At 38.9% G+C, this 12,257-nt stretch overlaps 1 protein-coding gene across 1 annotated transcript in view; it reads right to left on the minus strand.

Annotated features, from left to right (window-relative positions):
- P3H2 (prolyl 3-hydroxylase 2) overlaps window positions 1–12,257 on the minus strand; it is a 154,091-nt gene that overhangs the window by 85,998 nt on the left and 55,836 nt on the right. The window lies entirely within an intron of this gene.

A 12,257-nucleotide genomic window follows, 5' to 3' on the forward strand; every position in this document is an offset into this window, starting at 1 on the left:
CTGTGCCAAACACTAAAGGGGATAAAGTTAAACATAACCCCTTCACTTCTGTGATAACACAATGTGGTTTTAATTATGTAGAAGATGGTAAAAGGAAGAATGGTTGACTCAGATGTAATGTGGCCAAGTTCCATTATTATGGCCTAACACACTCACAGTAGATGATAACAAGATCAGGATTGAAGCTCTAGAGCACTCACCTAGGTTGGATGTGTGGGTCGGTCTAGTCCAGGATGCTATTGCTGGAATAGCTTATCAGAGTGACCAGTTCCCTCTAATTATGGCCAAACCCATCAAGCCCTCATAGAATTGTATTTTTGCTCTACTATGGTACTTAAGACAGGCTTGGTTTTATTCTAGATAGTTGAAGCCATCTTCCTCTTTAGAGCTAGATTTCCCCTTATTTATTTTTTTTAATTTGAATTTATTGGCATGACATTGGTTTGCAAAACCCTACAGTTTTCATATTTTCAAATAGAACTAAAATAATCTAGAATGTAAAAGAAAAAAATCACAGACATTAAGACTAAATCTTCCATCTTAGTTCCCCAATATCAGCATCATGCTGGCAATCAAAAGTATTGACTGTTTTGGAATAAAGGTCCAGTGGCTGTAAGAGACTATCTCTTTGTGGGGAGGAAAAAAGTAACCTAGAGTAATTCCTTAATCTATGGGCACAAAAAGTTCATCTTCTGTGAGATCTTATTAATCATTTTAATTTTTTGGATTCAGATGCTGGAGCCTAGCATAAAATCTACAAATTCTGAGCCTCCAGGGCTGTGAACCAGAAACCTGTATTTTAAAAGCTCTAGGTGATCCTGATGTACAGCACTGCTTGGGAAATCTGACCTAAGAATATGTTTGTATGTTTCACTGGTTTGGGATGCAATGACATAAGAAAGCAAACTATATACAATGTCATATTATTTAAAAACAAGATCTTTGCGGGGGGGCAGTTCTTGATCTAGATTTGCCTTATATTGTATCACAGAAAACTCATTCTCCTTCCTTGTGCATACAAGTCCTCCGACTTCCCACGTTCTAGAGCAGAGGCTGCCACCCTGAGCTCCTGGAAGAGCCTCGCAGGCCCCTCAAAGACTGCAGAACACAGAGGCGGCAGTTTCACCAACACAACTCTCTTAATTTACTGACTTTTCTTTCTTTAAAAAAGTCACAATTATTCAAGAGTTTTAATTTGAAAAATGGCTTCTGCTAACTTAAGAAAGCTGGTTTAAAAATAATGACACTAGATTTTGCTTCATTTTATTAGAGATCCTTTTTACTTGGTAGGTTATTAATATTTATGGACTCTAACATTAGTAAGTGGAGGGCAGGCAGGAGATTTAAGCTTAATAATGTCTTTGGCCTATTCAAAGCTATTACTTTTCATCTCTTTGGATAACTGTACTGAGGTATGTAATATTTACATAAAATATTCACCCAAACATTCTCCTGGAGCAGCTTATCACTGGAGCAGCTTTCCCTGACTGACTAGACAATAGGAACAACAGCTGGAGATCAGCTGCAACATATTCTGGAAGCAATGTTTCTTCTTCTCAGTATCACATCATTCACAAATTAAAGAAAAAAAAGCTCTGTAAGAGACAGGAAAAGGCTTCTCCTTGCTGCCTCCTATCGACATGTCCTCCAGCCCTCGATCCTTCCAGAGCAACAAGAAAAATGGCTTTGCAGGTGTGTGCATATGCGTGTGGATAGCATTTCAAGAGCTAAACAGCTGCCTGTCACAGCTGTACTGGAATTTGCTTCAGATTCTGGCTTCAAATTACAGAAGACGTGAGTAAGGGCACATCCATGACTCAGTCCTCAACCCTTGCCAAAGTAGTAGTTTTCTAGAAAGAATACTGCAGAAAAACAAAGTCAGAAAAGAGAACAGGAAAATAAACTGCTACGCACGTGCACAACTCCTGCTCAAAACTATATCCTGATGGTACGATAAAGAGCACAGGGTCAGAGTGTTTAGGAAAGAGAAATATACATGATAAGGCTTGCCTAATGTTTCAATAGACACAGGGTTGTTGATTAAATTCTGTGCACAGTGCTTGTACATAAATAAAACCAGATGTTTAAGATGTGGTTCAAACTTGTATTCTCTCACATCTTTTTGCCTTCCTCACCACACATTCCGGAAATTGGCTTTCTGCCAAAATGACAGGGGAGGGAAGGGGAAAATGAAGAAAGTAGCTCTGGGGTTACAGCCTTACTGCCCCGTTGATGAGCCGTTGATGATGTGCGATGACTACATTTGGCTTTCATGACCCCTCTGAGGGAAAGATAAGGACTGTAGTTTTATCCAGGCAGTTGGGATCCTGAAAGGATTGTTTTATCATTAAAACTATGTTACAGGGACACACATGCACACACACATAAATTAACATGTGAATATGTAAATAAATACGGAGAGAGTGGTTTCATGAAATCAAAGTCATCAGGCATTAAATACATTTGAGAAATGCTGGGTTAGACCACGTTAAACATGTTTCCTGTTTGTGGGACTGTCAGAGCCTCTGACATGCTGGTGCACACTGGAGTGTTCAGGTGAGCAATATACCAGGCTGTTTCTCAAAGCCGGGTGACTCGGAGTCTTTGGGGTACTTTGTGAGGGCAGTGATTTGCAGGGCCTGCTGACAGAAATGCTACTCTAAATTGACCCAAGGTGTTTGTCCAGCCTCTGGCTGAACTTTCCCTTTGTGAAGACAATAGCTACTTTCCAAAATATCCATTCTGTCTGACACAGACTCTAAGTCAAATGTAATTTTTCCAACATTGAACCATAATCATCTTCCTTATAACATCTACCATTGCTCCTAGTTTTGTATTTTGGGAGAACAAAAACAAGAATAATGTAGTCCCTTTTTTCTATGACCCTTCAGATATTTGAAGGCAACAATTTTATTCCCACAGTATTCTATTTTACAGAAAAAAAAACTCTTCAGTTGTAAAATGAATGTGTCAAATTACATACTCTAATCCTCTGAATCTGAATATCTCCTTTAGAGAAGGCACCCCAAAATGAACACAAAAATGCACATATGCTTCTATAGATGCCATCCTAGATCTCACTAGCTTTTGTCTGGCAGACATGGCTTATCGTTGGTTCCCATTAATTTACTAAAACTTTTGAGTCCTTCTCATAAGTTTTGTGGCTAAACCTGTGTGAACATACATGAGTTTTGGGGGAATGTTAGGAGAACACAAGTCCATTAGATTTCATTTGTCTTCCATCATGGAGACTCTTCTGTACAATAAACCAGTTGTCTTTTCTCAGTTATTTTATAGAGAGTCATCTCACTTTCACACAAACTTCATCATTTTAAGAGAATGGAGTGCACTATTCTGAAGGTTACTACTAGAGTCCTTCTAGTTTAATACTAATTCTTAATTAATACCACAGAAATCCTTTCAAGCAGTTACAAATGCACATAATACCAATCAGGAATAATTTCTGTAGCCAGTCATGAATTTAGGATATAAAAAAGGATACAGTCAAATGCCTTCTGAGATTAGGATATTAATCTGTAATGATTTCCTGATCTGCAAATCTAAGTAGCTAGTTTCTCTGATGTAGATAATGCAGTTGTTATTAATTCACCATCTATGGCATCAATGATAGTATCATCATGTAACCTGGTATGAGGAAGGGTGTCCAACCTGCGACCCAACACAAAAGCCTAAATTTACTTAACACATTATGAGGTATTTTGTGATTACGTGTCACCGTGTATTTAATGTGTGGCCTAAGACAACTGAGAGGAGAGGCCAAAAGTTTGGACACCCCTGGATGATGTCAATCCCAAGTCTCTGAAGTCAATAGTTGAGAGATCACTTCCAATGACAGGAGAGAAAGCACTATAGAAAAAAATCAGCATAGCCACGAAAATAGGCAACCAGTACACAACAAGCCTTTTGTTTTTGTTTTTTACTCTATAAAAAAATGCAGATGGGAAGAGGTACCATAGAACTTTATGGAATCAAAATAAACAATGTCATTTCAATCTTTGTTCAAACAACACCATTTAGTATGAAAAGGATTAAATAATGTGCTCAGCTTTCTGTACCACTAGATTCCTCAGTTTCAAAAAAATAGATACAAATCCTCGGTTATTTTAAAGAGCAGCTGACTTTGAAAAGTTGTAGCTTAGTCTACTTTCTTTTGAAAAAATTAAAAGAAACAAAAGAAATCTCCCATTAGGCAAATCCAAGTGTCTTATTGTTGCTGATCTGGAAAATCCCCAACATTTTAATGGAAACACAGAAAATAATGAAAATCTGCAACACCTGTTTGTCATTTTAAGGACAACTATTACTTTCAAATCACTTTCCCTCCTCAAGATTTAATCTGCCAGGTTTCTGCCTACAGCGAATTCTTGCAGCTGGGTTAGGATCCCCTAAGAAAGGGAGTTCATGAGAGAAATACTGAGGGAGGCATTTCAGCCAAGGAGGCATTTCAGCTGTGGAGGAGGATGGAAAGTTTCTGAGCACAAGGTCTCCCCCTGTCAGGCCTGGGAATGCTATTTTGAAAGGCTTCTTTTCCCATGTGTTCTATTTATGCTGCCACAGGGGTCAAATTTTGCACCCCCAAAAGAAAAAAAAAAGCTATTGAGGGAACATGATTTTGTTCCTGGTAATAGACACTCGCAAAAATAAAGAAAAAACAGAGAGGTGGAATAAACAAACCAATAAAGTTCAAAATGACTACCGCAGGGTAATAATTGTAGTTAACTAACATTTATTGAGATCTTGCTCTGTACTCAGCACTGCCGTTCTCAGGAGGGAAATAATATTGGGTTGGCCAAAAAGTTCATTTGGCTTTTTTCCATGATGGCTCCAGTAGCAGTGAGTTGTCTTCAACTTCATTCAAAACAATTTTGTTAGATTGTATTGTGACAGCTGTAATACCAGTGTGCAAAAAAACTTATCAAAAATGGTGAATTTTTGTGAAGCCATTTTAGTACTGAAGATGGAAGAATATGAGCAACGTTTTTGGCATACTATTCTTCATTATTTTAAGAAAGGTAAAAACGCAACTGAAACACACAAAAAGATTTGTACAGTGTATGGAGAAAGTGCTGTGACTGATTGAATGTGTCAAAAGTGGTTTGCAAAGTTTCATGCTGGAGATTTCTCACTGGATGATGCTCCGTGGTTGGGTAGACCGGTTGAAGCAATCAAATCAAGACGTTAATTGAAAACAATCAATATTATATCACAAGTGAAATAGCCTACATACTCAAAATGTCCAAATCAATAAAGTTACTTGTGAAAATGAAAAATAATGTCACTTATGGAAAAAACTAAATGGACTTTTTGGCCAACCTAATATTATATCACCATTTTATACAAATATAAAGTGAGGTCAGAGAGGTTATTAACCTAAGAATATTTGGCTGTGTGTGTGCAGGTGTATGAAAGTATATATATGTATATGTATGTATATACATATTTGTATGTATATATCCATATACATGTGTGTATATGTATGCACACATGTGTGTATATGCATGTGTATATTTAGTCTTTACTAAGGTATAACTGATGACCACAAACTGCACAAATTACAAAACACAATTTGAGGAGTTTTGGCGTATGTATTTGACCATGAGAGCATACCACAATCAAGATAATGAATATATCCATCACCCCTAAAAGTTTCCTTATACCCCTTTGTAATCCATCTCTTTCTCTCTGTTCACTCTGAAGCAGCCACTAATCAATCAGTTTTCTTTCTATAGGTTAGTATACATTTTTAAAAGAACTTTATATAAAAGGAATTATACAGCATATACTTTTTTTAAAATCTGGCTTTTTGCACTCAGTACAAATAGTTTGAGATTCAAGCATGTTGTTGCACATATTGACAATTTATTTCTTTTTATTGCTGAGCAGTATCCCATTGTGTGGCAACACTACAATTTATTTCACCATACATTCATTGATAGACATTTGATCCTAATTTTTAGCAGCTCCAAATAAAGATGCTAAAAATATTTAGGTAAAAGCCTTTACTTTCCCTGATGGTATTGGGCACCATTTAATATACTTATTTGCCACCTGTATATCATCTTCAGTAAATTGTTCAAATATTTTCCTGTTTTTTTAAAAAGGGTAATCTTATTATTGAGTTGTAATGATTCTTTATCTATTCAAGATACATTTCCTTTGTCAGATACATATTTTGCAAATATTTTCTATCACTCCATGGCTTCCTTTTCATTTTTATAAATGTCTTTCTAGAAATGATCCTTTTAAATTTTGATAAGATGTAATTTCTTATTTTTTTATAATTTGTACATTTTATTCCTTTTATGAAATAACCACCAAATCCAAAGTCACTAATTTTTTCTCCTGCTTTTTTTTGGAAGTTTTAAACTTATAATTCTTACACTTAGTTTTATATTCCATCTGAGTTAATTTTTGTATATGTTGTTATATAAGGATTGAAGTTAATTTTTTTTGCCCATGGCTATCCAATTTTTCCATCACCATTTGCTGAAAAAAATATTCTTTTTCCATTGAATTGTCATGGTCTCCTAATTGAAAATTGATTAGCCACATATGTGGGAGACTATCCCTGGACTCTATTCCCTTCTGTCCTTAACGTCTACACTACATTATACTCTGAGGCCACTCGTGCAACCATGAAGGTACTGAAATAATGCCCTATCAGAGCTGCCCCCATGCTTTAATTTTTAAATGCTCAATGTATCATCAATAAAGCAATTTAGGCAATGAAAGAATCTGGCTTACCTGGTGGTCAAAAAGAGGAACCTGAATTTTGAATAATCTCAAAGTAAACTGGCTTCCTTTCTGAAGATCCGGTGAAGTCACTGGCAGCTGTTCAGTACGATCGGAGCGCTCACCTCAGGAGGGACATTTGGCGGTCTTTTCTTTGGGGTGTATGTGGAAGGGGGAAGATCATGGAATCTCAGCATTGGGAGTGATACTACTGGGCTTACAGTTCACCTGTTTGATCTCAAGGGCCTCTTTGTCATGTATAAAGTCTTCAATCAGTCAGGAAGCTTGACTGGACCCCTACAGAGAACCCAACCTCATCTGTCCTCTACCCAAGGCAGCTCATTTGTCTAGGGACACTCCTAACAGCTTTAAAGCTCTTCCTCACATTGTGCAATTTTGTGATCCCAAAACACTCATTAATCTAAGTTTTGAAGCCCCACATGGATTCTACCTCCCTGGCCATCAGGCAGATGAAGACACTCTCAGGTACTGCCCTAACCTTCCCTCCCTGCCTAGAATTATGAGTGGGAACTAAAAGAACTAAGCTTAATATCCCTCCTTGTTCACATTACAAAGTTGTAGGTCCCTTCCATCTTGTGCTTCAACTTGAATTCCTCTACTTTTTCAATATGTTTTTTAAAAATGGTTAGCCCAAAACTAAACACTCTTCTCCAGGAACGGTCCCACAATAAGTACAGTGGGAAAGTCAGCTGCTATGTTCTTTAGGCATTCCTAAGCACTTCTGCTGTCCTCAGCAGTCAGAGAAGGATATATGAGCGGGGACCCCCCAAAATTGGAATTATCTTCTGGAGGGCGTGCCCTTTGCAGTACAGGCTTCCTCTGCTAGGTGTTGTAGGGACACATCTGTATCAGTGTACTGCTGGTGTTGTTGTGAAAGGCTGCATTTGCTTCAGTGAATTTTTTTTGAAGACCCTTTCAACACATTTCCCATTTTATGATGGGTGATTTACGAGCGCACCTGCCCACTCCTTGCTGAGTGCTCAACAGTTTTTAACCAAAAATGGCTTGACCCTGTAACCCACCCTCCCTACTCGCCCAATCTCGCCCCAGTGACATTTCTTGTTTCCTCAGATGAACAAATGTCCTCAAAGGGAAATGTTTTGCCAATGTGGAGGGGTGAAACAAAAAACAGAAGAAGCACTAAAAGGCCTCAAAATTGACAAGTTCAAAACCTGTTTTGAGCAGTGGAAAAAATATCTTGCATCAAATGGAGAATACTTTAAAGATGACTGAAGTTTAAACATGCAAGAATAAGTTCATAATTTTTTATAAATAAATTCTGTTTTGGGGGTTCCCCTCTCAGATACATTTCTTGCTCTGTGAAGGAGGGGCCTCAATCAGTCACCGGACTAACACGTGTCCCGTACACGAGTAACAAACAAGGGCTGCTATCACATGGTGACACTGGGAGAACACTGACCTCGCTGTGCTCACAAACAAGCTTTAATAGTGCATGTTAGAGTTAGGAGTAATAACCAGGAGCACATAATATATGGTCTCTTGATCAGTAGTTTCCTTACTTACCCGAGTTTGTTTGGGTTTGGATAAAAACTAAAAAATTTTCAAGTTGATTTTTCTTCTGCCAAAGAGTGACGTTATATTTGATTTTTGTAAAACTAAGTTTGAAAATTGGAATTCACATTAATGTGTTTTTAATTACACCCTTTTTACTAGAATAACAACCACACTAATAAAAAAAGAGTTTCAATCCATGTAACAAGGATCTTTAAATGCTAAACTAAATGCAATCAAATTCTGGGACAGTGACTTCTGCCAGATACAAAGTGTTATTTTTCCTTTTCTCTGGTTTCACTAAATACCAAAAGGCCCAGGACTTAGATATTTAAGGCATCTGCTAATTACACTTCAAGAGTCAGGCAGTGGTCATAGCTATATTTCACAAAAGGCTCATATTCTCTTGAAGGAAGTCAAAGATAACTGTGTGGGCATTACAGCAAGTATGAATAAAATAGACTCTGGTTTTCAAAAAGAGAATATAGAATACACCAGCATTCCCAATTTTATCCTCCTTGCTTTACTGATTTATATTTTCAGTGGATAATAAAAGTAATCTTTATAAAGTAATTCCATGGAATACAGCTCTAAAAAGAGCATCTATCTTTTTTCATTTTGGCATGTACCATACTTTGTAATTAGGTATCATTTGTCTATCTGTTTTGTAGATTGAATGTTTGTGCCTCCACACCCTGCCCTAGGCAAAAAAAAATAAAAAATAAAATAAAATAAAATTCTATGTAGAACCCAAGCTGTATATGGAGGAAGAGCCTCTGAGAAAGGTTAAATGACATCATAGGGGTGGGGCCCAGATCTATGTGATTAGTGTCCCTATAAGAAGACACATCAGTGCATGCTCTCTCTCTCTCTCTCTCTCTCTCTCTCTGTACGTGTGTGTATAGTAGGAAACATCACATGAGGACAGTTAGAAGGCAGCTATTCTCACCAGAAACTTCATCAAAGGGAACCTTGGGGTTGGACTTCTAGCCTCCAGAACTGTGAAAAAACAAATGTTCATTATTACTAAAGCCAACCAGTCTGTGGTATTTGGCTATGGTACCCCCTCCTGTCCCCCGACCCCCAGTACACTAAAATGCATTAAAGGGATGTTTCCCTCAACTAGGTTGTAGGCAGTCCCATCAGGGCAGCTAACACCTCCATTCGGTTCACAGCTGTATTCCCCAATACTCCACAAAGAGACTCCACGGAGGAGTTGCCCAATAAATATGTAGGAAAAATTATGTAATTTTAACTAGAATTTTATGAATGTACTTTGGGAAACCTTTATGTGCTCTCTTTTTATACAGAATATTTGATATTGGAACTCTCTATAACTAGCTCTGAGACAAATCCTGATGTGTATTGGGGGCAGGGGGCAGTTTCCTTAAACCAACAAATGATTCTTTGGACACCAGCTTGGTGCCTTACAATTTATACCAATTTGAATGTGATCGACCTGGATATCAGATTCCACAGGTTAAGGACTCAGTCTTACAGATGGGAGTCAGAAGACCAGATTGTTACCTGGACTTCTGACTGACCAGCTATGAGTCTAAAGTTCTCAAGATGTCCTCACTGGGTTTGATTAATTTGCTAGAGCAGCTCATAAAGCTCAGAAAAACCTGAGTTTTCTCAGGTTATCAATTTATTGTAAAAGGATACAACTCAGGAGCAGCCCAACAGAAGAGAGGCATCGGGCGAGGTGTCTGGGAATGGCAAAGAGCTTCCATGCCCTCTCCAGGCATGCCACCCTCTCTGCATCTCCGTGTGTTCATCAACCCAAAAGCTTTCAACACTCTGTCCTTTTGGGATTTTGTGGAGCCTTCATTACATAAACGTGATTAATGAAATCACTGACCATTGGCAATTGAATTCAATCTCCAGTCCCTCTCCCCTTCCCAGAGGCTGAGGCTGAAAATTCTAACCCTCTAATCACAAGGTGGTTCCCTGGAAACCAGCCCCCACTCTTAGGTTACCTAAAGACTTTCCAAAGGTCACCTCATTAACATATAAAAGACACCTTTACCACCCTTAGCACAGGAAATTCTGAGGGTGTTAGCAATTGTGAACCAGGAACTATGAACAAAGATCAACTATATATATTTCTTATAAATCACAGTATCTCTCTTGAAAATTCATATTTATAGGGAGCATAATTTCAAGGTGTGGATGACGATCTGCATTAATTTACCCCTCTTCAAGAGTCTTAAACTCTAATCTTCAGGTATCAGCAGAAACAATAGAGACTTCTTCCTGGCTGCAGGCCACTGGGATGCCTTAGACATGCCAGGCAGGAATATATTTCCATGAACCCAGGAGGCTGGATTAGAAAGGCACAGGCAGCTGCTCAGGCCTCCCCACATCCTCTGCCTGGGGAATGTCCTCAAACCCACGCTGGGCCCAGACTCTGCTCTGTCTTATGCAGGCTACACTCCCCAGGCTTTAACTCTCAGACAGACCCTCCCCCTTCACCACAGACTAGGAACATGTCTTTGGAAAAAGTGACCTCATCCCAGGGTAACTTGGGTTCACTTATAGCAGGGAGGACTGATGAAGCTGCTGCCAACCTCAGACAAGGAGAAGGGGGAGGAGGGGAACTGGAGCTGAAAGAGGTGGAATTTGCACTACCTATAAATCAATTTTGAAAGGTTGGGAAGGTTTGACTTTAAATATCTTCTTGCCCTTTTACATTGTGATGGGTAGTTTAGAGTCTTGCTACTCAGAGTGTGATCCTTACACCAGAAGCAGAGGCATTAGGTAGGAACTTGTTAACAATGCTAATCTCTGGCTCTACCCCAGACCTGCTGAATAGAAGCCACATTTTAACAAAATCATAAGGGGGATTTATATGCACATGCAAGTTTGAGGAACACTGGTTTGAGTCCTGGGAGAAGTACCTGAAACCACCAGTTCTGATCCCCAGTCAGGCCCTGGATAAACTCTATTATCCCTCTCATAGGTCTGTCCTGACGTCCTTCCCCCCAACCCCTTCTATCAGGACTATTTCTTTCTTTCATCCCCTAGGAACAGAATCCTGCATCTCTTCTCTACCTGAAGCAAGAATTTGGTCCTTCAGGGGGTTCCTATTGCTAAATGATGTGGATGCTGAGAAAGGAGAAAGAAGTTGCCACACTTGACTTTACAGGATCCTCCTGTAGGAGACAAAATTCAAAGTTGCTGAAGGGTGGTGAAAATAGAGATGGTGTGGTGTGAGGTCTTTGAGGCAGAAATTTAAATTCATCTACCTTTCAGTAAAAAGAAAAACTTTGCCTATGAAGAGCATCTTTCCACAGAAACATGGGAATGAAGAGAAAGATGAAGGAATAGGAAAAGATGGAGAGAGTCACCATTAGGGGCTCCTTCTCTTTCTCCCCCTCTCTTTCTCAGTCACTCCCAGCACTAATGCATAGTTGACCTTCAACCTGAAATAGTCAGAAATGAGAAAAGAATTTGGGATCTGGCTTTGGAAGATGGGGGTGGTAGAGATGTAGAAGCAGCTGGGGCAGATCAAAAGCAGGATGAAAGGCCCTCATTAAGCACCCCCCCTTCCTGCTTCAAATATATAAGGGAGAGCATGAAAATTCCCAAGATCAGCTCAGCAGCTCCAGATTTAATATAATTGAGGAGCATGCATACCTTCTACGTGTACCCTGGAGGGGCCAACACAGTGCCTTATATGTAGAAGATTTCAATCCAAGTCTGGTAACAGGTTTGTTGAAGACCTACTCCTTTTCCATTAACTTGGTAATATGTTATAGTCTCCTGTGTATAGGTAAGTAGCATTTATCAAATTACTATGGATCAAGTTTGTAGCCTCATGGTGACATTGATGGGTACTGGTGACCTTCCGGGAGATAAAAGCATGCCTGAAAAAGTGGCAAAGATTGCTGGGATCCACAGAAACTGTAAGAGACACACTTTTAAGAGTTTGAGTCAAAGTTCTGAAATTGGATGGGAAGTAATGATTC

Source organism: Phyllostomus hastatus, unplaced genomic scaffold (assembly GCF_019186645.2).
Source record: "Phyllostomus hastatus isolate PE091 unplaced genomic scaffold, TTU_PhHast_1.1 phas_contig_86, whole genome shotgun sequence".
NCBI classification, from domain to species: Eukaryota; Metazoa; Chordata; class Mammalia; order Chiroptera; family Phyllostomidae; genus Phyllostomus; species Phyllostomus hastatus.